At 43.4% G+C, this 27,964-nt stretch overlaps 1 protein-coding gene across 1 annotated transcript in view; it reads right to left on the bottom strand.

Moving 5' to 3' along the window:
- The window catches only part of TMEM132C (transmembrane protein 132C), an 835,455-nt gene that overhangs the window by 114,165 nt on the left and 693,326 nt on the right, over nt 1–27,964 (bottom strand). The gene's annotated exons all lie outside the window — the stretch shown is intronic.

Below are 27,964 nucleotides of genomic sequence, written 5' to 3'. Positions count from 1 at the left end.
AGAGGATGTCCGCTTTCCCCCTTCACACTCTATCATTACTGTGCAATGGTGTGGGGTGTAGAAAGATGGCGGCGACGAAACGTCACTTCCGGAGCAATCTGTGATAGGGAGCCGAATGTGACAACACACCGCCTTACCGGTGCCCATCAGTGCCGTCTCATCGGTGCCCATCAGTGCCACCTCATCGGTGCCCGTAATCGAAGTAGAAAACTTACTTATTTACCCAAAAAATGTACAGAAAAAATAAAAACTTAGGGCCAGATTCACGAATAATTACGGCGCCATAACGTACAGTAGGTGTTTGTGATATTGTGTTTTTAGCACGACAGCATCGCGCTGATTCTCGGCGACATGGTGCCGAGATCTCGCCGACATCTCGCACTCACTGGAATAGTGACAGCACATCCCAGCAAGCGCGTCATAGAAGCGACGGGAGATCCGACTTGGATTCCCGCCAATTCTACACGTGTGCGGCGTTTGTTATGAATCCTGAGGGGGAAGTCCCCGCCGGATTTTAAATAAAAATCCGGCATGGGTTCCCCCCTCAGGAGCATACCGGGCCCTTAGGTCTGTTATGGGTTGTAAGGAGAGCCCCCCTACGCCGAAAAAAACGGCGTAGGGGGTCCCCCTACAATCCATACCAGACCCGTATCCAAAGCACGCTACCCGGCCAGCCAGGAAGGGAGTGGGGACGAGCGAGCGCCCCCCCCCCCCCCCCTCCTGAGCCGTACCAGGCTGCATGCCCTCAACATGGGGGGGTTGGGTGCTCTGGGGCAGGGGGGCGCACTGCGGCCCCCCCACCTCAGAGCACCCTGTCCCCATGTTGATGAGGACAGGGCCCCTTCCCGACAACCCTGGCCGTTGGTTGTCAGGGTATGCGGGCGGGAGGCTTATCGGAATCTGGGAGCCCCCTTTAATAAGGGGGCCCCCAGATACCGGCCCCCCACCCTAAGTGAATGGATATGGGGTACCCATTCACCTGCAAGAAAAGTGGTAAAAACACAAATAAACCACACAGGGTATTAAAATATTTTATTAGTCTGCTCCGGAGGCCCCCCCTGTCTTCTTTATTAGCTCTTTTACCAGGGGGAGCTTCTTCTTTGACGTCTTCGGGTTGGTGGGGGCCGCCGTCTGGTTCTCTTCCACCGCCGGGGGGGGTCGCTTTTAAAAAAGCCCCCACCCCCGGCGGGTTTCCTCCGGCGTCTTCGGCGGGGGGGCTTCTTCTTCCGCTATCCCGACGGGTCTTCTCCGCTATCCGGGGGGTCTCCTTCTATGTTCGCCGCTCTCCGCTGTTGACTCGGCGCACCCCGGTTCTTCGTCTCGCTGTCCGGTGCCTTCTTCCGTGCTGTACGTCTTCTTCTCCTTCCGTGCTGTGAGTTCTTCTTCCGTGCTGTGACGTCATGTTCTTCACTTCTCTTCTTCTCCCGATGTTGACACGCCGGTCCTTCTCGCTGAAATGACGGATGCGCGCCTTGCATCGGACCTATATAGGCCTCACAGTCCCATCATGCTCTGTACCTACCCATGTGATACCTACCACGTGGGTAGGTATCACATGGGTAGGTACAGAGCATGATGGGATTGTGAGGCCTATATAGGTCCGATGCAAGGCGCGCATCCGTCATTTCAGCGAGAAGGACCGGCGTGTCAACATCGGGAGAAGGAGAGAAGTGAAGAACATGACGTCACAGCACGGAAGAAGAACTCACAGCACGGAAGGAGAAGAAGACGTACAGCACGGAAGAAGACACCGGACAGCGAGACGAAGAACCGGGGTGCACCGAGTCAACAGCGGAGAGCGGCGAACATAGAAGGAGACCCCCGGAGAGTTGAGAAGACCCCCCGGATAGCGGAGAAGACCCGTCGGGATAGCGGAAGAAGAAGCCCCCCCCGCCGAAGACGCCGGAGGAAACCCGCCGGGGGGTGGGGGCTTTTTTAAAAGCGACCCCCCCCGGCGGTGGAAGAGAACCAGACGGCGGCCCCCACCCACCCGAAGACGTCAAAGAAGAAGCTTCCCCTGGTAAAAGAGCTAATAAAGAAGACAGGGGAGGCCTCCGGAGCAGACTAATAAAATATTTTAATACCCTGTGTGGTTTATTTGTGTTTTTACCACTTTTCTTGCAGGTGAATGGGTAGGGGTACGATGTACCCCATACTCATTCACTTAGGGTGGGGGGCCGGTATCTGGGGGCCCCCTTATTAAAGGGGGCTCCCAGATTCCGATAAGCCTCCCGCCCGCATACCCCGACAACCAACGGCCAGGGTTGTCGGGAAGGGGCCCTGTCCTCATCAACATGGGGACAGGGTGCTCTGAGGTGGGGGGCCGCAGTGCGCCCCCCTGCCCCAGAGCACCAACCCCCCCATGTTGAGGGCATGCAGCCTGGTACGGCTCAGGAGGGGGGGGGGCGCTCGCTCGTCCCCACTCCCTTCCTGGCTGGCCGGGTAGCGTGCTTTGGATACGGGTCTGGTATGGATTGTAGGGGGACCCCCTACGCCGTTTTTTTCGGCGTAGGGGGGCTCTCCTTACAACCCATAACAGACCTAAGGGCCCGGTATGCTCCTGAGGGGGGAACCCATGCCGGATTTTTATTTAAAATCCGGCGGGGACTTCCCCCTCAGGATTCATAACAAACGCCGCACACGTGTAGAATTGGCGGGAATCCAAGTCGGATCTCCCGTCGCTTCTATGACGGCTCTGTCTCCATCGCGGCAAGCCAGCTCGGCGCTGGCTCCCGCGATGGGGCTCGTAGGTGCTCAATCTCGCCGAGAAAGAGAGCGAGATTGACACAAAATCGGGTTCACCTACTGTATCCCCTTTACGTTACGCCGCTGCAAGTTTTCGGCGTAAGTGCTTGATTCACAAAGCACTTGCCTGTAAACTTGCGGCGGTGTAGCGTAAAGCCGTCCGGCGCAAGCCCGCCTAATTTAAATGGGGCGTGTACCAATTTAATTAGTCACGTTCCTGCGCCAAACGTTCTGCGCATGCTCCGTTAGAAAATTTCCCACCGTGCTTTGCGCGAAATTACGGGGCCCCGACGTGTTTTTTGAACAGCGACGTGCGTAACGTACTTTCGTATTCCCGGACGTCTTACGCAAAAAAAAAAAATAGAAATTCGACGCGGGAACGACGGCCATACTTTAACATGGCTGGTCTAAATCTAAGCCATGAAAAAGCAGGCTTAAGATTGCGACAGGAAAAACCGACGTAAGAGAATGCGACGAACACGCGTACCTTCGTGGATCGCCGTAAACAGCTAATTTGCATACCCGACGCTGGAAAACGACGCAAACTCCACCCAGCGGCCGCCGGGGAATTACACCTACGATCCGAAGGCGTACGAAGCCGTACGCCTGTTGGATCTATGCCAAAAGCCGTCGTATCTTGGTTTGAGGATTTCAAATCAAGATACGACGCGGCAAATTTGAAAATACGCCGGTGTATCAGTAGATACGCCGGCGTATTTCTGCTGTGAATCTGGCCCTTAATTTTTTTCAAAATTTTCTGTCTTTTTTTAGTTGTTGCGCAAAAAATAAAAATCACAGAGGTGATCAAATACCACCAAAAGAAAGCTCTTATTGTTGGAACAAAATTATACAAAAAATGTTTGGGTACAGTGTAGCATGACCATTCAAAGTGCGACAGTGCTGAAAGCTGAAAATTGCTGAAAATTGGCTTGGGCAGGAAGGTGCGTAAGCTAATGGTATGGAAGTGGTTAAATATAGGCACCACAGTGGCCTTACTCCAAACCAGTGGTACTTTTTCAGTCAATAAATCACATAGATCATTCGAATCCAGATAGCATCTCATAAGGTGAATGGGATTGCCTTTTCGGAGGCATGTGCTGTGTAATTTCCTTCCATTTTCTTTCCTTCCAACAAGTGGGTTGCGAATAATCCTCTGGCATCACAAGCCAGGGTTGAAACACAAAGCTTCTAAACAGATAACTGATGTCTGTGCCTGTAGGCATGTTTTACATTTTTGGTGCAGAGTAAATTTAAAGCAACTCTGTTACTACCCTGATAGTACTTTTGTTTGATGAAAACAGAGATTCTTGTAGATCAACCAACATGTGGTTGTTTCTGCTGATCCTACATCACTTCTGTTTGCTATGGTGATGTAGGGGCTGGCGGAGGAAATCATACAGCACAGTTGGGGGTGTCTGTATGCCAGATACAGAAGATCTTTGATGTACTGTAGCCCTCTTATCAATGCAGCAGAGTGTGGCAACACAGGTAGCAAGACTGTTTGCTCTTCTTTTCATCTTTTTATATATTTTACTGGGTCACTTTAAGTTACAAATGACAGCGTTGATATACAGGTAAGAAAGACTTTATGATGAAACAAATTCTATTTTGATCATTATGGACACATTTTTGTATTCTAAAAATCAGGATCAAGAACAGCAATCTCTCTCCTCCTCTGGTCAGTACACTGCCCCCACAGTTAGAAGCACCTCCCTAGGGAACACTTAACCCCTTCATCGCCCCCTAGTGGTAACCTCTTCCCTGCCAGTGACATTTATACAGTAATCAGTGGCTATTTTTAACTCTGATCGCTGTATAAATGTCACTGGTTCCAAAAAAGTGTCAAAAGTGTCCAATGTGAGAATTCTGACAGAGATTTACATCCTGAGGGAGGACTCCAGACTCCATTCGTAAAAGAGAATAAACAATATAGAAAATGGCTGATCCAGAATCTGATAAGCCAAGCGGTGAAGATGTGCTAAAGATACTGCAAGATCTGAATAGGGATCTGGAACAGTTGTTAGAGCAAATGGAGAAGGTATCAGCTGACACTACATGGATGGCTTATGACATGCTGACCAGACGCAACAATCCCGCCATGGATGAACAAATGAAGAGACTCAATGAAGCTTTTCAGAAATTCCTGATCGAGGTGGATACAACCTGGAAGGAGATGCTAGAGGAAGCCAAGCAGGCATCATAGTCAGAATGCTGTAATGACAATACCTCTGTTTTTTTTTGTTTTTTTCTCAAAAATGCATCATTTATATTTAGCAAATCCATGACTCAAAAGGACTCAATTTAAAGTTTATTCAATTGTTTTAAAGTTTACACACTTGACAATATGCCACTACAGAAAGCTAACCTTTAATAAAATTGTTTGAATTGATAAAGGTAAAAAAAAAAAAAAAAAAAGTGTCCAATGTGTCCGGCAAAATGTTGCAGTCCTGCTAAAAATCGCAGATTGCCGCCATTACTAGTAAAAAAAAAAAATAATAAAAATGCCCTTTTGCGGAAACCAATCAATATAAGCTTATTGCTTTTATTTTTTTTAATATATATATAAAAATAAATTTTGGCCTAAACTAATGAAGATTTTTTTTGTTTGTTTTATTATTAATTATTTGTTAATATATATATTTTTTTTTAAATTGTCCCTTTTTTTGCTTATAGCGCAAAAAAAAAAAAAACGCAGAGGTGATCAAATACCACCAAAAGAAAGCTCTATTTGTGGGGAAAAAAGGACATCAATTTTGTTTGGGTACAACGTCGCACGACCGAGCAATTGTCAGTTAGAGCGACGCAGTGCCGTATCGCAAAAAACTGCCTGATCATTAAAGGAGTTGTAAAGGAAAATGTTTTTTCACCTTAATGCAATCTATGCATTAAGGCAGTGGTCCCCAACCTTTTTGACCCCAGGGACTGGCTGCGTGGACGAAAATTGTGCCAAGGCCCAGGGCGGGGGTTGGGGTTGGCACGCGGGGGGTAAACGATTTTTCGCGGGCAATTTGTCAGCGCATTATTTCTATTATTACATTGTAGTAATAAATGAAATAGTTCAACTCACCATAATGCAGAATCCATGGAAGCCCTGAGTGTGTCACTTGCCACGTTGCCTGTCACCAGATGCGGAATGTCACTTGCCACATCACCTGCCACGTTGCCTGTCACCAGATGCGGAATGTCACTTGCCACATCACCTGCCACGGCTTTGCAGGGTTCTCGCATTGCAGCAGTGTGAACCGCCCCTTATTAAAAGTCCCAGTATAAAAGTATTATCAAAAGCCCCAGTATAAAAATAATATGAAAGTCCCAGTACAAAAATATTATTAAGGGGCGGTTCACACTGCTGCGGTGCAGGAACCCTGCGAATTCACTGCGGTTTCCCGCATCGCAGGTTTTCTGGCGGCAGTTCACATTGCCCTATGCCAACTGCTGGGAGTGTCAGTTAAAGGTTAACAACACCCCCAAATCAGTTTGCATATCACGGTGCGATCTGCAAATTTGGACAGGAATCGAAACGCATGGGTGTGAACACCCATGCGATCCGTTTCTGCTACGGGCAAAAAAAAGAAAAAAAGGGTCCTGTGCGAGTTTGATGTAAATTCAGCCATACAATTTGCATGGCTGAAATCACATCGCACAGAGATCACATGTGATGTGCACTGCAGTGCGGTGCAAATCACATCCGAACTCTGACATCGCTGCAGTGTGAACCAACCCTAAATGTTCCAGTGTAAAAATATTATTAACTGCTTGCCGACCAGCCGCCGTCATTCTACGGCGGCAGGTCGGCTCTGCTGGGCGAGAGCCCGTAGCTATACGTAGCTATATGGCGGCTCTTTGAGCCGCCACTAGGGGCGCGCCCCCGACTCCCATGCGTGTGCCCGGCGGGCGCGATCGCCGCCGGGCACACGCGATCGCTCGTTACAGAGCGGGGACCGGGAGCTGTGTGTGTAAACACACAGCTCTCGGTCCTGTCAGCGGGGGAAATGCTGATCTTCTGTTCATACAATGTATGAACCGAGGATCAGTGTTTCCCCTAGTGAGGCCACACCCCCCCCCCCACAGTAAGAACACACCCAGGCATACTTAACCCCTTCCCCACCCCCTAGCGTTAACCCCTTCACTGCCAGTGGCATTTTTATAGTAATCCAATGCATTTTTATAGCACTGATCGCTATAAAAATGCCAATGGTCCCAAAAATGTGTCAAAAGTGTCCGAAGTGTCCGCCATAATGTCGCAGTACCGAAAAAAAAAATCGCTGATTGCCGCCATTACTAGTAAAAAAAAATATTAATAAAAATGCCATAAAAATACCCCCTATTTTGTAAACGCTATAACTTTTGCGCAAACCAAACAATTAACGCTTATTGCGTTTTTTTTTTTTTTACGAAAAATATATAGAAGAATACGTATCGGCCTAAACTGAGGAAAAAAAATGTTTTTTATATATTTTTGGGGGATATTTATTATGGCAAAAAGTAAAAAATATTCATTTTTTTCAAAATTGTCGCTATATTTTTGTTTATAGCGCAAAAAATAAAAACCGCAGAGGTGATCAAATACCACCTAAAGAAAGCTCTATTTGTGGGAAAAAAAGGACACCAATTTTGTTTGGGAGCCACGTCGCACGACCGCGCAATTGTCTGTTAAAGCGACGCAGTCCCGAATCGCAAAAAGGTCTCTGGTCTTTGGGCAGCAATATGGTCCGGGGGGTAAGTGGTTAAAGTGTCCCATTATAAAAAAAAATGATTAAATGTCCCAGTATAAAAAAATGATTAAATGTCCCAGTATAAAAAAAATGATTAAATGTCCCAGTATAAAAAAGTGATTTAATCGTTTTTTTTATACTGGGACATTTAATCATTTTTTTATACTGGGACATTTAATCTTTTTTATACTGGGACATTTAATATTTTTTATACTGGGACATTTGATCAATGTCCCAGTATAAAAAAATGATTTAATGTCCCTGTAATACATTTGCCTATATGTCTCAGTGTACTGCTCCCTGCTAGCCATGGGTAGAGGTAGAAAGGAATTTCATGTGTGATTCATTCCTCTGACAGGTTATTGACGTGCTAATGTCCCCTCACTATTCTAAACGTTAATTGATCTATTGTGTGGTGTAAAGAAGATCTGTGTTTACCCTTAAAAGATGTGTATTGTATCATCAGGCTAAATGATTAGAGAAGTAGTATGTTAATTATTCTGATTGCTTCAGTGTAGTAATTAACTCCAGTGATGTCTTTATCTAAAGAAACGTGTCTGCAGGGTCGGCTCCGACTTGTCTCCTATAATCTGTATGGGAAACCCCACTGTGTGAGGGGGGCGTTCCTAACAGGCTGTAACCACATATAAGCTAAGTTTTTGTGTCAATAAAGTGTCTTGGTTCCAGCATCCAGTCTTGACTCATGTGTGGGGAATCCTGTGATGTTCTTGTATGGAGAGGAGGGAATGCTTGACGGGGATATCATACCGATACCGTCACAAATTGGTTGGCAGCAGCGGGATCTTCCCTTCTACTCTCCTTCACACCCGGATTCCAAGCAGACACTGGAAGAACTACTGGAAGGATTGCTAGCAACAAAACCAAGCGGGTCATCATAGCGGAATCAATGGAGATAGACCAGGAGGATGGGATTGCAGCAACGCCAGCAGTACAAGAGATGGATACACCAGTGATTCAGGAGGAGGAATCGCCAGCCAACAAGCTAATGAGAGAGAAGCTAGCGTGGTTCGGCCCGAACCCAACGCCGGATGTGGTGCTGAAAGTGATGGACCTGTTAGCGGAGGAGGCTAAACAAATAAGAGACGCAGAACTACAGAAGGCTAAAGAAATAAGAGACGCAGAGCTACAGAAGGATAAACAAATAAGGGACGCAGAACTACAGAAGGCTAAACAAATAAGAGACGCAGAGCTACAGGAGGATAAACAAATAAGAGACGCAGAGCTACAGAAGGCTAAACAAATAAGGGACGCAGAACTACAGAAGGATAAAGAAATAAGGGACGCAGAAATACAGAAGGATAAAGAAATAAGGGACGCAGAACTACAGTTAAAACTGGCAGCAGTCCAACAAGCAGCCGCACCTTCTCCGAACAGTGAGTACAGCACAGCAGACGCAAGGAAGATTCCGTTTAGCGCTTTTAAAGCTTTTGATGAAAAGGACTGTGAAATTGATAACTACCTGGCGGATTTTGAGCGACAATGTAACCTGCACCGAATAGCTAGAAGAGAGTGGGTTGCAATATTGTCAGGCAAACTGTCAGGCAAAGCTTCTGATGCTTTCCGGACCGTGCCAGATCAGGATATCCATAGCTACGTCCGGGTTAAAGAAGTGCTCCTGGCTCGTTATGCAGTAACCCCAGAGTCCCACCGACAGAAGTTCAGGGACTCACGCAAAACCACGAAAGACTCTTACGCAGAATGGGCATGCCAGCTGTCCCTGTCGGCCTCTAACTGGGTTAACAGCAGCCAGGCCACCACCGCAGAGGACATTTTGCAACTAATGCTCCTGGAGCAATTTTACAATCACATCCAGACGGATGTCAAAGATTGGGTGAGAGATCGCAGGCCCATGACTCTACCAGAGGCCGCTAAGTTGGCGGATGAATATGCGGATACTCGCAAGACGAACCAGATCACACCACAGGAACAACCTCCACCACAAACGGTGCCCTCCCACCCACCAGCCGCTAGATACCAACCTCCTAACAGACCAGTGACATCTAGCCCTCGCTATCCACGCCAGGAGGACAACGAACAATGCTGCTTCCGGTGCAAACAGTTGGGTCACTTCAAGCAGAATTGCCCCATGAATGACAACACCAGGTCAAATTGGTCTCAACCTGGGTACCGCCCACCAGCAGCAGCCCATTGTGTAGACTCGGCTTGGGATCCCCAGGAGCGGGGTCGGGAAGAACCATTGGGCACCCCTTACGAAGCCCTCATGGTACAATCTGCTATTACGGACAACAGGGAACACCATTGTCAGCTGGTCATGGGCTCCAGCCCTGAGCCGGAGGGGCCCTGGAGGGAGCTGGGCAGAAAGAGGCACCGCCGGCCACCCTTCAAGAAGAAGAGGTCCTGGAAGCCGTATAACAAGCTGACCTGGGAGGAGAAGAAGCGACTGGAGGAGAGGGAGTCGCAGCGGGCGTCCCAGATGCGGGCCGAGATGTTCGCCAAGGGCCCACCGGTGGCCCCTTACACCACCACCCAGTTCCTGATGATGAAGGACCACGTGGAGAGCCTGCAGGACATGAGCAAGCAGGAGCTGATCCGTGAGTACATGGAGCTGGAGGAGTGCATAAGCCGCATGGAGGAGGAGAACAACCACCTGAGGTCACAGCGGGCTGACCCCCCCAGGCTCCATGAACTGGAGATGGAGCTGGAAAAGCTCCAAGAGGAGAACCGGCGGCTGCGGAGGGAGCAGGGGGTGGCTGACCTTATGGGGATCTGAGTCCCCTCTCTCCCCCCCCCCCCGGACTCTGAGCACCAGTGCTACAACAAATATAACTTTTCCTTTTTATGAATCTCCTGTGATTGTCACTTCAGAGCCATAACCTGCCCCCTCCCATAGCGGGACACCTAGACGGCGGCGAACAGACCCATTCGCTGTCTTCACACTGACTTCTGGTGACCTTGCAGATCGCACAAAGACTTGGGGACTGACCGGCGTGTGATCTGACGACCCGGTGACATACCTGAGTCTGAAGCAGTTGTCAAGGGAGGTCAGTCATGCCAAACGGAGTTAACCTCGGACTAAAAGCTCTGAACCCGTCAACCCTACTGGACCAGGGAAGGTCCAACCGGATTTGCCGGAGCAGGGAGCAAAAGGGGGGCCATTGTGATACATTTGCCTATATGTCTCAGTGTACTGCTCCCTGCTAGCCATGGGTAGAGGTAGAAAGGAATTTCATGTGTGATTCATTCCTCTGACAGGTTATTGACGTGCTAATGTCCCCTCACTATTCTAAACGTTAATTGATCTATTGTGTGGTGTAAAGAAGATCTGTGTTTACCCTTAAAAGATGTGTATTGTATCATCAGGCTAAATGATTAGAGAAGTAGTATGTTAATTATTCTGATTGCTTCAGTGTAGTAATTAACTCCAGTGATGTCTTTATCTAAAGAAACGTGTCTGCAGGGTCGGCTCCGACTTGTCTCCTATAATCTGTATGGGAAAACCCACTGTGTGAGGGGGGCGTTCCTAACAGGCTGTAACCACATATAAGCTGAGTTTTTGTGTCAATAAAGTGTCTTGGTTCCAACATCCAGTCTTGACTCATGTGTGGGGAATCCTGTGATGTTCTTGTATGGAGAGGAGGGAATGCTTGACGGGGATATCATACCGATACCGTCACAGTCCCAGTATAAAAAAAAATATTAAATGTCCCAGTATAAAAAAATTATTAAATGATTAAATGTCCGAGTATAAAAAAAATTATAAATGTCCCAGTATAAAAAATAACAATAAATGTGCCAGTATTAAACAATATAAAAGTCCCTCAGCAGTGCCCACTGTACTTACACAGTCTCAGCGCGGGAATGTGAGGGGGAGCCGTTTGCGGAAATGCATAGAGCAGGTGGGCGGAGAGATGACGTAATTCTCTCTCTCTCTCTGCTTCCATCGGACGGCTGCGCCAGGACTCTGTGTAGCGTAGCCTTGCACGTATGTAGGGCGGGACAGCGGCGAGCCTCTGCGTAGCGCAGAGATGGCGTCATCTCTCTGCTCAGGCAGCTGAATTTCCAATGGATCTTCCCGGATATATCAGCGGTACGGCCCACCAATGTGTCCTGTGTGTTGCGGCCCGGCTGAAGAGGCGGTGCGGCAACGATTAGAAACTTTCTATTTTTATGTCTTTTCTCTGTAAAATTCTGTACATCAGCAGTGGAAGGCCCTCTAGCATGCGTATTGTTCCTTTTAGAAACAAGAAATATTAAAAAGAATAAAGTAAGGGGAACGGTATTGCTCTTTTTATTACTATTTTCAGGGTGATTGTGTTGTGACTCCCCAGGCATACAGAAACATGATATTCCATAATGGTACAGCAGAAAAGTGAGTACATCATTAGCAGCTTGAAAACTGCCTATTTTGATAAATAAGGTGTTATCACATGTCATCAATCCAAGTAAGGAACATCTTTTCACCATTGTCATGCCTATATATTAACCACTTAAGCCCCGACCCATCTGGATAGCCAAAGACCAGGCCACTTTTTGCGATTCGACACTGCAATGATTTAACTGACAATTGCGCGGTCGTGCGACTTGGCTCCCAAACAAAATTGACATCCTTTTTTTCCCACAAATAGAGATTTATTTTGGTGATATTTGGTCACCTCTGCAGTTTTTATTTTTTGCGCTATAAACAAAAATAGAGTAACAAATCCATATTTTTTATATTTTGCTATAATAAATATCCCCAAAAATATATAGAAAAACTATTGTTTTCCTTAGTTTAGGCCGATACGTATTTTTCTACATATTTTTGGTAAAAAAAATCTTAATAATCGTTTATTGATTGGTTTGCGCAAAAGTTATAGCGTCTACAAAATAGGGGATAGTTTTATGGCATTTTTATTAATATTTTCTTGTTACTAGTAATGACGGTGATCAGCGATTTTTATCATGACTGCAACATTATGGCGGACACATCGGACACTTTTGACACCATTTTGGGACCAATGTCATTTTTGTAGCGATCAGTGCTATAAAAATGCATTGATTACTACAAAAATGACACTGGCAGTGAAGGGGTTAACCTGTAGGGGCGCTGAAGGGGTGACCACATCTCGGTTATAAAACAACTGTCAGACAGGTCACGCATCATTCGGCCGGGAGAATCCTATGGAGGCGGTATCGTTCATAGCGATGGGTCGGACTCATAAAAGGATTACGCCGCTGGAATTATTATTTTTTTTTATTAAAGGACTTGTCCCAACTTTATGTGTGTGTTTTTTTTCCTTTTTTTTTTTTTTTTGGGTGAAATGGTAGGGGTACAATGTACCCCGTTACCAATTTACATATGGGGGGGGCGGCATCTAGGGGGTCCCCTTTGTTATAGGGGGGTTCCAGATTCCGATAATCCCCCCGCCTGCAGACCCCCACAACCACCGGGAAAGGGTTGTGGAGATGAGGCCCTTGTCCCCATCAACATGGGGACATGCTCCCCATGTTGAGGGCATGTGGCCTGGTACGGTTCAGGAGGAGGGGGGCGCTCTCTCATCCCCCCTTTTTTCCTGCAGCCTGCCAGGTTGCGTGCTCAGATAAGGGTCTGATATGGATTTTTGGGGGGAACCCCATGCAATTTTTTTTTAATTTTGGTGCGGGGTTCCCCTTAAAATCCAGACCTGAAGGGTCTGGTATGGATTTTATGGGGGAACCCCACGCCATTTTTTTTATTTGGCACAGGGTTCCCCTTAATGTCCATACCAGACCTGAAGGGCCTGGTAATGAAATTTGGGGGGACCCCCACGCATTTTTTTGGGGGTTTGGGGTTCTCCTTAATAGTCATACCAGACCCAAAGGGCCTGGTAATGGACTAGGTTTTCTTTAATGACTTTTATCTGCATTGCCGGGACCTGACAATTCATTATAGCCACGAGTAGTTTTAAACATGCGCTACTTTACAGGCATACTATAGACACCCCCAGGTACGAAATTTAAAGGAATATTTCACTTTTATTGTTTCACTTTAAGCATTGGGAAAATCACTGCTCCCCGAAAAAAATGGCAGTTTTTAAAAGTTTTTTTGCTTTGATACATGTCCCCTGGGGCAGGACCCGGGTCCCCAAACACTTTTTATGACAATAACTTGCATATTAACCATTAAAATTAGCACTTTTGATTTCTCCCATAGACTTTTAAAGGGTGTTCCACAGCTTTCGAATTCGCCGCAAACACCCCAAATTGTTCACTATTCAGCGAATGGGCGAACAGCCAATGTTCGAGTTGAACTCATGTTCAACCCGAACATAAAGCTCACCCTTAATTGTAGGGATGTCCAAGGGTTGTGTCCTCAAAAGCTTTGCCAGTGTAAAATCACCTGAAGGTACCAGTCTATAACCTAGGATCTACAGTCCTGATCAAAAGTTTAAGACCACTTGAAAAATGGCAAAAAATCATATTTTACATTGTTGGATCTTAACAAGGTTCCAAGTAGAGCTTCAACATGCAACAAGAAGAAATGAGAGTGAGACCAAACATTTTTTGAGCATTCAATTTAATGAAAACAACGAATAAACTGAAACAGGCTGTTTTTCAGCTGATCAAATGTTTAGGACCACACCTCCAAAAAAAAACGAAAACCCCCCCAAAGCAGAAATCCAACTTCCAAACATGAACTCAGTAATGAGTAGCTCCGCCGTTATTGTTGATCACTTCAAAAATTTGTTTCGGCATGCTTGATACAAGCGTTTCCATCAGGTGAGTGGGAACATTTCTCCAAGTGGTGAAGACAGCCGCACGAAGGCCATCTACTGTCTGGAACTGTTGTCCATTTTTGTAAACTTCCCTTGCCATCCATCCCCAAAGGTTCTCAATTGGATTTAGATCAGGGGAACACGCAGGATGGGCCAAAAGAGTGATGTTATTCTCCTGGAAGAAGTCCCTTGTCCTGCGGGCATTGTGTACTGTAGCGTTGTCCTGTTGAAAAACCCAGTCGTTACCACACAGACGAGGGCCCTCAGTCATGAGGAATGCTCTCTGCAACACCTGGACATAGCCAGCGGCCGTTTGAAGCCTCATTGTTCCACTGAAGGAAAAAGCACCCCAGACCATTATGGCGCCCCTCCACTGTGGCACGTAGAAAACATCTCAGGTGGGATGTGCTTGTCATGCCAGTAACGTTGGAAACCATCAGGCCCATCAAGGTTACATTTTTTCTCGTCAGAGAATAAAACTTTCTTCCACCTTTGAATGTCCCATGCTTGGTGCTCTCTTGCAAAGTCCAAACGAGCAGTTCTGTGGCATTCAAGGAGACAAGGTTTTTGAAGACGTTTTTTGTTTTTGAAGCCCTTCAGTCTCAGATGCCGTCTGATGGTTATGGGGCTGCAGTCAGCACCAGTAAGGGCCTTAATTTGGGTCGAGGATCGTCCAGTGTCTTGACGGACAGCCAATTGCATCCTCCGGCTCAGTGCTGGTGGAATTTTTTGGGGTCTTCCACTTGACTTTTTTGTTCCATAACCCACAGGATCATTTAAGAAATTCCAAATGACTGTCTTACTGCGTCCCACCTCAGCAGCGATGGCGCAATGAGAGACCCTGCTTATGCAGTTCAGCAACCCGACCACGTTAAAAAAGGGAGAGTTTTTTTGCCTTTGCCATCACAACGTGTGACTACCTGACAGAAAATGATAATGAATCCACATCTTTGCACAGATTTGGCCTTTTAAAGGCATGTGGTCCTAAACTTTTGATCAGCTGAAAAACAGCCTGTTTCAGTTTATTCGTTATTTTCAATTAATTGAATGCTCAAAAAATGTTTTGTCTCACTCTCATTTCTTCCTGTTGCATGTTGAAGCTCTATTTGGAACCTTGTTAAGATCCAACAATGTAAAATATGATTTTTTGCCATTTTTCAAGTGGTCTTAAACTTTTGACCAGGACTGTATGAATCATCAGCCTGTATCCTGTACTGTCTGATTAAGCTATGAATGGGTTACAGCAGTGTACTCACAGCAGAAGGTTTATGAGAAAACCTACTAGTTTTTAGTATTGTGCTTTGACTTTAGCATAATGTAATTTATTTGATAAAATAGCACTAATGTTTTTATTTTGGCAAATGCACAACACTATGCGCCTCTATATGTTAAACCACTTGGGATCCGTAGAAGAAGTAAAATCACCGCTCAAGGTGGGTCTGCTATAGGGTCATACACAGGTGTAGGATTCCAAGGGTGCTGGCAGTGCACTAGGCAAACATTGGCGTAAAATGAAGGATGGATGGCCGCACTCCAAACCAAACAGGTTGTCTTTATTTAAACAAACAGCAAAAACATACCAGATCACAGCAACAGAAACAGGAGGATAACCGACGTTTCGCACTGACTTAGTGCTTATTCATGGCTTCACTTGGGATCCGTGCTATGGACAAAAGACATCCACAGCGCGGCTCTCAAGTGCCAAGTGGACGTCTTTGGACGTCCTCTTGTTGACATTCCCCATGCGCGCCGCTGGGGGCGCGCAGCGGGGAAACAACGTGCCCGGCGCATCGCTGATAAGCCGATGCGTGTGCCTGGCGGCCGCGATGTCTGCCAGGTAACCGCGATCGGCGGTGACAGCATGGACGTGAAGCTCTGTGTGTAAACACAGAGCTCCACATCCTGTCAGGGAGAGGAGACCGATCTGTGTCCCTTGAACATAGGGACACAGCATCGGTCACCTCCCCCAGTCAGTCCCCTCCCCCACACAGTTAGAACACACCCAGGATACACATTTAACCCCTTCCTCACCCCCTAGTGTTAACCCCTTCACTGACAGTCACATTTATACAGTAATTAGTGCATTTTTATAGCACTTATCGCTGTATAAATGTGAATGCTCCCAAAATTGTGTCAAAAGTGTCCAATACGTCCGCTGCAATATCGCAGGTCTGACAAAAAAATCACAGATCGCCGCCATTACTAGTAAAAAAACAAAAAAAAAACATAAATCTATTCCCTATTTTGTAGGCGCTATAACTTTTGCGCAAGCAATTCAATAAACGCTTATTGCGATTTTTTTTAACAAATATATGTAGAAGAATACGTATCGGCCTAAACCGAGGGAAATATATATATATATTTTTTTTAAATGGGATATTATTATAACAAAAAGTAAAAAATATTGTGTTTTTTTTTCACAATTTTCTGTCTTTTTATGTTTATAGTGCAAAAAATAAAAATTGCAGAGATGATCAAATACCACCAAAAGAAAGCTCTCTTTGTGGGGAAAAAATGATAAATATATCATTTGAGTACAGTGTTGTATGACCACGCAATTGTCATTCAAAATGCATCAGCGCTGAAAGCTGAAAATTGGTCTGGGCACGAAGGGGGTTTAAGTGCCCAGTAATGAAGTGGTTTGTGTTCAATAGTTGTTACATCCTTTGTCTTTTCTAAAGTTTCCTTTTACCCTGGTTGAAAATGGTTATATGCCACAAATCCTGTAGTGACATAAAGCAATACAGTCTTCACTTGTTGAGGGTCAGCTTGATGGGCATACAGTATGCATTTATTTAATGTATATATTATAACACATTCTAATCACTGCCAACACACATCTGGTAACTGTTTCTTCTATATGACAGTAGTCGGAAGTGTCTCTATTTCACTTAATATACGTGAATGGATCCATTGGCGTGCTATGCACAGTTTTTGTCTACCCTTCTGCCAAATGTTGGCTGAGGAGATATTTTGCAATGCGGCTTAGGGAAGGGCAAACATGTTTTTCGATCTCATCCCAATTCTGTTTATATCTGAGCTAGTTTTAGGGAAGGGACCATTATGAATAGATGCATTATCATTATAATAGAATGCAGATAAAAGACTACACGAATAATGAATCAGTTCTTTTTAATTACTGATATGCATGGTACATACCCAAACACATGTAGATGGTTTTACATAGAGATTATTTTTGCCCCTTCTTATCCTTTTTCTTTTAATGTCTTTTTTTTCTTTGCCTTTTCTTTGGATGGAATAGACATTACCTGGATTTGGCATGTGTTCCAAGAACAGTGATATTCCCCCCTCTAGAATCAGTTCAGAGCCAAGTAAGAACAGAGGGCTCAATTTCAGTTTCCCTTCCTGCTATTCACTTGTTATTAAGCCTGTGTAGCATTAAACAATATCCTGAAGCATTGCTAGGGAATATGTAGTGCAGACAAACTGAAATGATTTCATAATTCATATTTACTCCCAGCTAACTACCGTAGCACAGCCTGAATTAATTATCTGCATTTGAAAGTGCAAACAAGCTAAATGCGATGACAAGGAAGGAAAAGCTGTATAATCTTTGAAGGATTGCGGCATAAATAAAAATTAGCCTCAAGACAATGTTAATTACACTTCTTCTATTGCAAGTAAGGTAATTGAAGTGTTCATTTTACAGCAAATAGCTTGGCTGTTCCAAAAGGAAAATGTTAAGTTTAATGTACTAATTAAAGGTATGGGGTGATAATAATGTGTGTGACAGATACAAAATAAATGATGCTATGAATGTATTTGTTTGGGTAATAGATAAGCAAGCATGTGGAAGAATCAGACACAGCTACACTCTATATAATCAGGGTGATGTGTTTAGGGAAGCTGGGAGATTTAATGGTGGCCAGACCAATGTGCCAGGTGATTTTGCTAATGTTCATTCATTAGATGCTGGTGAGATGTTAATACCAATATGAGCACTGGGTCAAATGGTTTGCAAAGCTGGGCCACTTTCCAGAAGATTAAATTGCCCTTGAAATTTCAAAAATAGCTATTATCAACACTTCAGTTCTAGCATCTTCACAACCTGTATCAATATGAGCGCCAGTTTGATGAGACAAAACTGAGTTTTTTACTCACACAAACTCCATAAGCAAAGAATTGCTACTAGGTTGAAAAGTTCATTCATATAACAATATCATGGGTATGAATTGTGAAATACTCTCAAATAGGAATATAGAATTGACCGTAGGCTTTAAATTAATGCATTGTTGTATAAAACATTTGTACATTCATGTCTTATCTTTCAATTTTTTTTTGTCGCATCTTCATATAGTCAAACATAGCTAGACCAGTAGCAGGCTAATTGATTAAAACGCTGCAATGAGTAAAGCCTTAAGTGCAGTATTCATAGCAATTAAATATAGCCCTTTGAATAAAAAGTTAAATGTGACTGAGGTGGCAGTAAAATTGCAAACCCACAAGATAAAGGGAAATTGGCAAGCAAACTAGAGCACATTTGCTGGGTGCCAAGGCACCAATCTTCCCAGTGTGTACTTTTATATAATTTAGCTATACTTCTTGTGGTTGATATCAAGTGACCTACATTGCCAAGACAATGGACCTTTTTCTGTTATCATTAAATGTATCCATTTAAGCTCATCTAGCATTATGTAAACTTTATTCCCAAAATGTCATCTCTTTCCAAATGTTCAGGCACAAATAAAAAACAAAAATCGTTTGTTCCCTTGAAGCACATTGAGGTCTTGGTGATTTTCTTATCTATGTTTACTGTACCTATGTGACTGTGACTGGACATCTTCACTACCGAGGAATTTAAAGGATTATAAGCAGCCTTTTAAATATACTGTATATGTAACATTAACTTGATGCTAATGTTATCAACATATGTTAACCACTTGCTTACTGGGCACATAAACCCCCTTCGTGCCCAGGCGAAATTTCAGCTTCCGGCACTGCGTCGCTTTAACTGACATTTGCACGGTCGTGCGACGTGGCTCCCAAACAAAATTGACGTCATTTTTTCCCCACAAATAGAGCTTTATTTTGGTGGTATTTGATCACCTCTGCGTTTTTTATTTTTTGCGCTATAAACAAAAATAGCGACAATTTTAAAAAAATATATATATTTTTTACTTGTTGCTATAATAAATATCCCGATTTTTAAAAAAAATAAAATAAAAAATAAAATAAAATAAAAATAAAATAATCGCAATAAGCGACTGGTTTGCGCAAAAGTTATAGCGCCTACAAAATGGGGAACAGAATTATGATTTTTTTTTATTATTTTTTTTTTTTTACTAGTAATGGCGGCGATCTGCGATTTTTATTGAGACTGCGATATTGCGGCGGACGTATCGGACACTTTTGACACAAATTTGGGACCATTCACATTTATACAGCGATCAGTGCTATAAAAATGCACTAATTACTGTATAAATGTGACTGGCAGGAAAGGGGTTAACACTAGGGGGTGAGGAAGGGGTTAAATGTGCATCCTGGGTGTGTTCTAACTGTGTGGGGGGAGGGGGGTGACTGGGGGACGTGACCGATGCTGTGTCCCTATGTACAAGGGACACAGATCGGTCTCTTCTCCTCTGACAGCACGTGGAGCTCTGTGTTTACACACAGAGCTCCACGTCCCTGTTGTGTTACCGACGATCGCGTGTACCCGGCGGACATCACGGCCGCTAAGGTACACGCATCGGCTCTTCGGTGATGCGCCGGGACAGTGTTTACCCGCTGCGCGCCCCCCAGTGGTGCGCGCGGGTAATGCACATAAAAGGACGTCTAAAGACGTCCACTCGGCAATTGAGAGCCGTGCTGTAGACGTCTTTTGTCTATAGCGCGGATCTCAAGTGGTTAATGTTTCAAATAATACAACTGTAGGCTCTGTACCCTAATTTGCAGTTCTCTTTTACTACTCCTTCTCACACCGTAAAGTTGGCCAATTTACAAAAAAATTGCATTTGAAAAACATGTGTTCTACTATTATAATACAGTACAACCTTGGTTTGCAAGCATAATTTGTTCCAGAAACATGCTTGTAATCCAAAGCACTTGTATATCAAAGCATTTTTTTTACGGGGTATAAAAGAGAAGAGAGGCACCTCTTATGCCCTGTACACACGATCGGTTCGTCTGATGGAAACGAACCGATGGATTTTTTTCATCAGATATCCGATGAAGCTGACTTTCATCAGTCTTGCCTACACACCATCGGTTAAAAATCCGATCGTGTCCAACGCAGTGACGTAAAACACAACAACATGCAGAGAAAAATGAAGTTCATGCGTCAACTTGATTCTGAGCATGCGTGGATTTTTGACCGATGGATTTCCCCACAGATAATCGTTTTTTTCAATCTTTTTTTAACCATACAGGTTCTATTTTTTTTCATCGTTGGGAAAAACTCATGGGGCCCACACACGATCGGTTCGTCCGATGAAAACGGCCCATCGGTCCGTTTTCATCAGACGAACCGATCGTGTGTACAGGGCATAAGTGTAGCAATAAGTTGCTAAATGTTGTACCTTCATTAAATGTAACCATATTGCTACACTTAGAGGTTCCTCTCTTCTTTTTATACTCAGTTGTGACATGACGCTACTCTTATATCAAGACATCGCTTGTATATCAAGGCAAAATGTATTAAAACATTTTGCTTGTCTTGCAACTCTCAAACCGAGGTTTTACTGTACATAAAAATTGCAACTACCACCATTTTATTCTCCAGGGTTTTCAGAAAATATTTTTCAGAAACATATATTTAAAAACATGTATACGGTTTGGGGGATTCAGGCCTAAAATGTTCATATTATTATGTGTACAAAAATAGAAAAATGGTCCTGGTAGACAAGTGGTTAATTATACTGGCTCTGATTACCAATGTAGGGAGAGTTAATGGTGCTGCCACTGACTCCAATGCAGGGAAAGTCAATAGTGCTTCCATTGACCCCCATTTAAAGAGGGGGAGGGAGTAATATTACTGTCAATAACCAGGATAATTTTTCTCCCACTGACCATCAATGAAAGTGGGGTTTATTCTTTCTCCCAGGAACACCAGTGCTGGGCGATATTATTGCATCCAGGTATGCTAATGCTGGAGGTTATTATTGTGTCCTCTGACATCAATCCTTAATGTTGGGCTTGCATCCACTGAAACCAATGCTGGGGGTTATTATTCTATTCACTAACATAAAGGCTGGGGGTTGTTATTGTGTCCTTTGATGTCAATGCTGGGGGTTATTATTCTATCCACTAACAGAAAGGCTGGGGGTTGTTATTAAGGAAGAAAATTACCGCGCTAAAAGACAATAAATTGCTAGTAAAGCTGCAACAACGGAGTGTTATACAAACACAACAACATAGAACAAAGGGGAAAGGTTGTTGCGCTAAAATAAAAAATCTAAGCAATAAAATTGAGGAAAATTAATTATGAAGCCAGTAACCCAAATCAATGAGGGACTAGAAAGAGGATAAATTCAGTCCTACTGCGTCCACAAAAATATAGTTCATATAGGAGTAAACAAATGTTGAGGAGCAAATAAAACACCTTGAACCAGTAAAAATTGGAGGCTTACCAAATGGCAAGCAATGTGTGCTTGCGGCTGCAAACCCCAGCCAGGGCCTTTAAGGTGATCCTCGCAGGGGGAGGTGGAAAGAGAAGAGGATTCTTGAAGTCTCCACCGAAGACCAGATTAGTGAGCCGTATCACAGGAAGAAAACATTTAATGGTGAAGTATGTTTGATCAGCACACACATAGGTAAAAAGTGACTTTGAGAACCACCATCACCAGCACCCTATAAGTAGGAGGCTTACCAGAACATGTATGAACATCAGCAAGTGGCTAAAACCCTAGCCTGGGCCTTTAAACTCCTGGGCTGTAATGATAGTCCTAAGTGTCCTCCGTGTTCAATGGGTACATAAAGGGAGTGATAGAGCCCACATAGTGAAGTTCGTTTAAACCATACGTTTAATAGTTAAAAAATTACACTTACAGTGTCACAATAGGAATAAAAACAAAGAGAAGCCGGCCGGCTCGGAACAAACGCCCGTCCACTCTACACTGGGAAATCTTAGCCCTGTGTACGCTACAACTTTTCCAAACTGGGGGTTACCCAGTCCTTTCCTCGCAAAATGCAGAGGCGGAGGATCAAAAGGAAGTGGGGATTTGCTGCTGAGGAAGGATCATTTAAATTGATCTTGTTGTTTTTTTCCCTGTATGGGTAAAGCAAAGGCTTTCTTTCACATGCAACTACATACAAAATAAACTTTTGTAGCAGAAGGCATCTTTTATCTACCTTGTGCTGAAGAAGTTTTGCAAATCTAAATGAAAATTGTGAGTATAGTGAGATCTAGTAGTATACATTTAAAAAAAATGAAATGACTTTGGTGTCCCTGCCTGTTTTCTTCATCCAACTGTTAAGCAGTGGTTGCTTTAAATGCTTAATAATGTAGTGGATTTTACAGCCATGTAATTTGTTACTGATGTCAGGAAATGGACATTTTTAAGAATGATTTTAGGTGAAAACTTCATTGAGTGGGATAAAACATTATATTTTATTATTTAAAGTTGTGACATTTAATTTACGAAAAAGAATGTCCTGCCTTGAAGTGGCATACCTGACCAGTAATGGATTTTAATGAGTCTCCTTTTACAGTCACATTTCCATATCTCTTTTATTACTGGCAACATTAAAAAGTCAGGAGAATCCGACACATCCTGTTGTATTATTTTCAAAGGTTAAAGATATCAAAAGAAGTGTGGAGAAATGATCACACTCATTGAAACAGGATATTGCTGCAAGTTCTTCTGCATAAAATAAAATAAAAATAATGATTAAGATTTCCTTATATTACTGACATTATCTATATGATAATAGAAGTTAAATATTCTCAATTAGTTATTCTTCACAATACCCAATTGGTCCTATTACCACTATACTGTAAATGCAGTCGCTAATGGCTTACTACCCTGGCTAAGTACGCTCAATGCTGCACCATTCAGTACAACACTGCTGCCTAGTGGTCACTAAGAAAATAGCACATGCATTTGTGTGCATGATACACCTATATGGGTATATAACTTGGTGTCTGTGCAATTTGTTATATCAAAATATATAAATATATCCGTGAAACAATACTTTGCTTGCTTACAGTAAGCAGAAACGTTGCTATAAACCCTCCACTGTCCTTCCAATATCATCAGCTTTCTTTGCTACTTTAGAGAGGAGTGCATGTTTTACCCACTACATGCCCCTAGCAAGTAGCCCTAGCCAGTTTCCATTGAACTGTAAAGGCTGCTCAGGAACAGTATTCCATGTTTAAAATTGCCCTGAGCATTAAAAATACTAGTGACGAGTAGCCAATATTAACCAATTTACGACTATACACTCAACAGGCACATTTATCAAATAACCCATTAGATCACAGTCAAATGCCACCGATAATCATTATTAGGAAGTAGAACTCTTCTACAATATCAGTACATTTTACATGTTGAATTAAATCATTATTATTTATGATCTTTTTTTTTTTTTTACCCACTTCAGACTCCACCGACCACCAGACCTGCTCACAATCAAATTGCTTATTATGTCTCTATTTGGGTTTCGCATCATTTGTGGGTAATTTTTTATATTATATATATATATATATATATATATTTTTTTTTTTTATATAAAACTCCGTATATAAGGAGAACAAGTATGTGTTTTGTTTGCTTTTACAGAGCTTTGTACTGTTCTTCCTTAATTGTTGTATTATTATTTATGATCAAGCTAAACACAATGCAATTCCCCATGATTCTTTTCAGCTGCATAGGGTATAACTGAATTAAATTGAAATGTTGCATGCCCTGGATCTGTCTTGTCCAACAAAAATATTCTTACAGATTTTCACAAAAGTAAAGATTTTAATATCTAACTGTTTTTTTACTTACGGGTGTCACTTTTGACAAGCGTGTGGCAAGCTAGTACTGTCAAAAAAGATTTTGTTTTTATGTAAAAAGGAAAGCTTTGCAGCCTCCAGTTGTTCTAGGTTTAAAGTAGACAAAATTGTTTTAAAAATGAACGAATAAACTTTAAATAATTTAATCATTTTACTTGGTGCTTTTTATGTAACCAGCTTGATATGATTCAGGACAGCAGAGAAACTAAATTAAAACAAAGCTAAGCAATTCCAACTAAACTTGAGCCCATCAGAGACCCCCTTACATCGTAGTCCCCCTTACATAAGAGTCCCGATCAGAATCCCACCTTAGATAAGTGTCCCCATCAGGGTCCACCATTATGTCACACATCTTTATTATTGGGAACCTGGACAGCCTGGGAGGGTGGCAGTACCAGCAAACAAAGGTGAATCAGGTCTGGAAAGAGCAAGTGCAATTCTCCTGTAAATGCTTGTACCCAGCAACTAATGGTAGAATGACAGCACAGCCGGGGATAACCGGTGGGTGATTGCTGGGGAGAGATAGAGGCTCTAAATTGACCTGAAGACCTATGTCTAGCTGCAGGCTGCATAGAATTGCTGGCCATATTTGGCCCACAACCCATAGTTTGGTGTCCCTGAGTATAGAGTGTGGAAGGGCTAGATAGGGTCTATAATTTTTTTTATCATACAGTAGGTGTATTTTTATTGATATAGACAGAATAACAACCAAAAATCCAGAAGAAATACATGATACAAATGTTATAAATTGAGTTGCAGTTCAGTGAGTAAAATAAGTACCGTATTTATCGGGCGTATAACACGCATCCTAACTTTAAGAGGGAAGTTTCAGGAAAAAAAACTTTCCACAGCCCCCTGCGCATAACACACAGACAGTGTTTACCCTCTATTTTCAGGGTAAAAAATTGAGTGTTATACGCCAATACAGTATTTGATCCCCAAGCAAAACATGACGTCGTACTAAGTACTTGGTGGAGGAACCCTTGTTGGCATACACAGAGGTAAGGTGTTTATTGTAGTTGGTTACCAGGTTTGCACACATCTCAGGGATTTTGGTCCACTCTTCTTTACAGATCTTCTCTAAATCCTTAAAGTTTTTTGACTGTCACTTGGCAGCTCGAAGTTTCAGTTTCCTGCATACATTTTCTACAGGATTAAGGTCTGGAGACTGGCTAGCCTAGGTCACTCCATGACCTTAATGCTCTTCTTCTTGAACCACTCCTTTGTTTCTTTAGGGGTATGTTTTGAGATTATTATCATGTTGAAAGACCCATCCGCAACCCATCTTTACTGTTCTGGCTGAGGGAAGAGAGAGATGAGAAGTTTCTCATCCAAGACTTTGGACAAAGTTGGCCTGTACCTTTAGTAGAAAAACCATCCCAAAGCATAATGTTTCTACCTCTGTGCTTGACTTCAGGGATGGTGTTCTTAGGGTCAAAGTCAGCATTTCTACTCCTCCTAACATGACAAGTCGAGTTAATCCCAAAGAGCTTAATTGTGGTCTCACCTGACCACAGAACTTTCTCCCAATTCTTCTGTGTATCATTTAGATGTTCACTAGCAACCTTCAGATGGACCTGTACATGTGCCGTCTTGTGAAGGGGGACCTTGCGGGCGCTGCAGGATTTCAATTCATGGAGGTGTATTGTGTTACCAATGGTTTGTTTGCTGACTGTGGTCCCAGCTGCCTTGAGATCATAAGCAAGCTCCTCCCGTGTAGTTCTGGGCTGATTCCTCATTTTTCTTATAAACATCCTTACCCCATAATGGTGAAATCTTGCATGAAGCTCCAGACCAAGGGCGATTGGCAGTTATTTTCTATTTCTTCCATCTACAAATAATCGCTTCAACAGTTGTCTCCTTCCCACCAAGCTTCTTGCTGATGGTCTCATAGCCCATTCCAGCCTTGTGCAGGTCTACAATCTTGCCCCTGATGTCCTTTGACAGCTCTTTGGTCTTGCCCATGATGGTGAGGTTTGAATGGAAGAAAGATTCTGTGGACAGATGTCTTTTATACACATAACAAGTTGTCGTTAGGAGCATCTTCCTAAATTGACCGGACTAATCTGTTTACCAGTCTGTGGGAGCCAGAATTATTGTTGGTTGGTAGGGGATCAAATACTTCTTTTAGTCACTGAACTGCAACTCAATTTATAACATTTGTATCATGTGTCCTTTCTGGGTTTTTTGTTGATATACCGTCTCTATCATTTAAAATACACCTATGATAACAACAATTATAGACCCTTTATTTATTTTTTTGTAAGTGGGCAAACTTACAAAATCTGCAGCGGATGCTTTGTGGAGCACTGCTGCAAGTGCTGATGGTTTGGCTCTGTTAATCCCACATCAAGCAGGGTGCAAGTATGCTAATCCATTGCATTATGAGAGATCCTAAGTGAACACTGCACACTAAATAGCTCCAACTGCTTGAGATAAAGAAAGTGACCCTGAACCCTCCGATAGGCCATGCCCCCCAGACACGTTTTGCACCGTGCTCGGGACTTAGTCATAGAGGTATGACTAAGCCCTGGGGGTTTGGTGAAAGGTATCAGGGGCGTGGCCATGGCCTATCGGAAGGAGCTGGGGCTGAGGTTGCTTTCAATCTCTCAAGCACTTAAAGCTGTTTTGGTGTGCAGCATTCACTTGGAATCTCTTTACAATGATGCTTATGTTTCATTACACTAATAATGAGAGAACTGAACAAAATTAAGTTCACTGGATGTTTGCCAGGCAAATACAAAAATGAAAGAATCCAAATACCCTGAACACAGCTCCCAAACCATATTGAAGTCTTAATCGTGTATTTTTTATCGGCCTTTTCCAAGGCCAATTTGCAAGATTTTTAAAAAAAGGGTATGGGTAGCTGGGCACTGGAATGGAGGACATGTACCAATGCAAACTTAAAAATAAATAAATAAATAAATAAATAAATACAGTTCAAAAATGACACTTTGCTACAATGTAAAGTAGTGAGTGTACAGCTTGTATAACTGGAGTGTAAATTTGCTGCCCCCTCAAAACAACTCAACACAGTCATTAATGTCTAAACTGCTGGCAGCAAAAGTGAGTACACCCTTATATGAAAATGTCCAAATTGGGCCCAAAGTGTTAATATTTTGTCTGGCCACCATTATTTTCCAGCACTGCCCTCTTGGGCATGGAGATCATCAGAGCTTCACAGGTTGCCACTGGAGTCCTTTCACTCCTCCATGACGACATTACGGAGCTGGTGGATGTTAGAGACCTTGCGCTCCTCCACCATCTGTTTGATGATGCCCCACAGATGCTCAATAGGTTTTAGGTCTTGAGACATGCTTGGCCAGTCTATCTCCTTTACCTTCAGCTTCTTTAGCAAGGCAGTGATCGTCTTGGAGGTGTGTTTGGGGTCGTTATCATGTTGGAATACTGCCCTGCGGCCTAGTCCCTGAAGGGAGGGGATCATGCTCTGCTTCAGTATGTCACAGTACATGTTGGCATTCATGGTTCCCTCAATAAACTGTAGCTCCACAGTGCTGGCAGCACTCATGCAGCCACAGACCATGACATGCTCACCCCCATGCCTGACTGTAGGGAAGACAAACTTGTCTTAGTCCTTACCTGGTTGCCGCCACACACTTGACACCATCTGAACCAAATAAGTTTATCTTGGTCTCATCAAACCACAGGACATGGCTCCAGTAATCCATGTCCTTAGTCTGCTTGTCTTCAGCAAACTGTTTGCAGACTTTCTTGTGCATCATCTTTAGATCTTCCTTCTGGGATGACAGCCTTGCAGACCAATTTGATGCATCGTGCTATTTCTGTTCTGAGTGGAACGTGTCCTGTTAAAC

Source organism: Rana temporaria, chromosome 1 (assembly GCF_905171775.1).
Source record: "Rana temporaria chromosome 1, aRanTem1.1, whole genome shotgun sequence".
NCBI lineage: Eukaryota > Metazoa > Chordata > Amphibia > Anura > Ranidae > Rana > Rana temporaria.
Note: the sequence above shows the minus strand (reverse complement) of the source record. Positions and strands in the feature narration are given on the sequence as shown.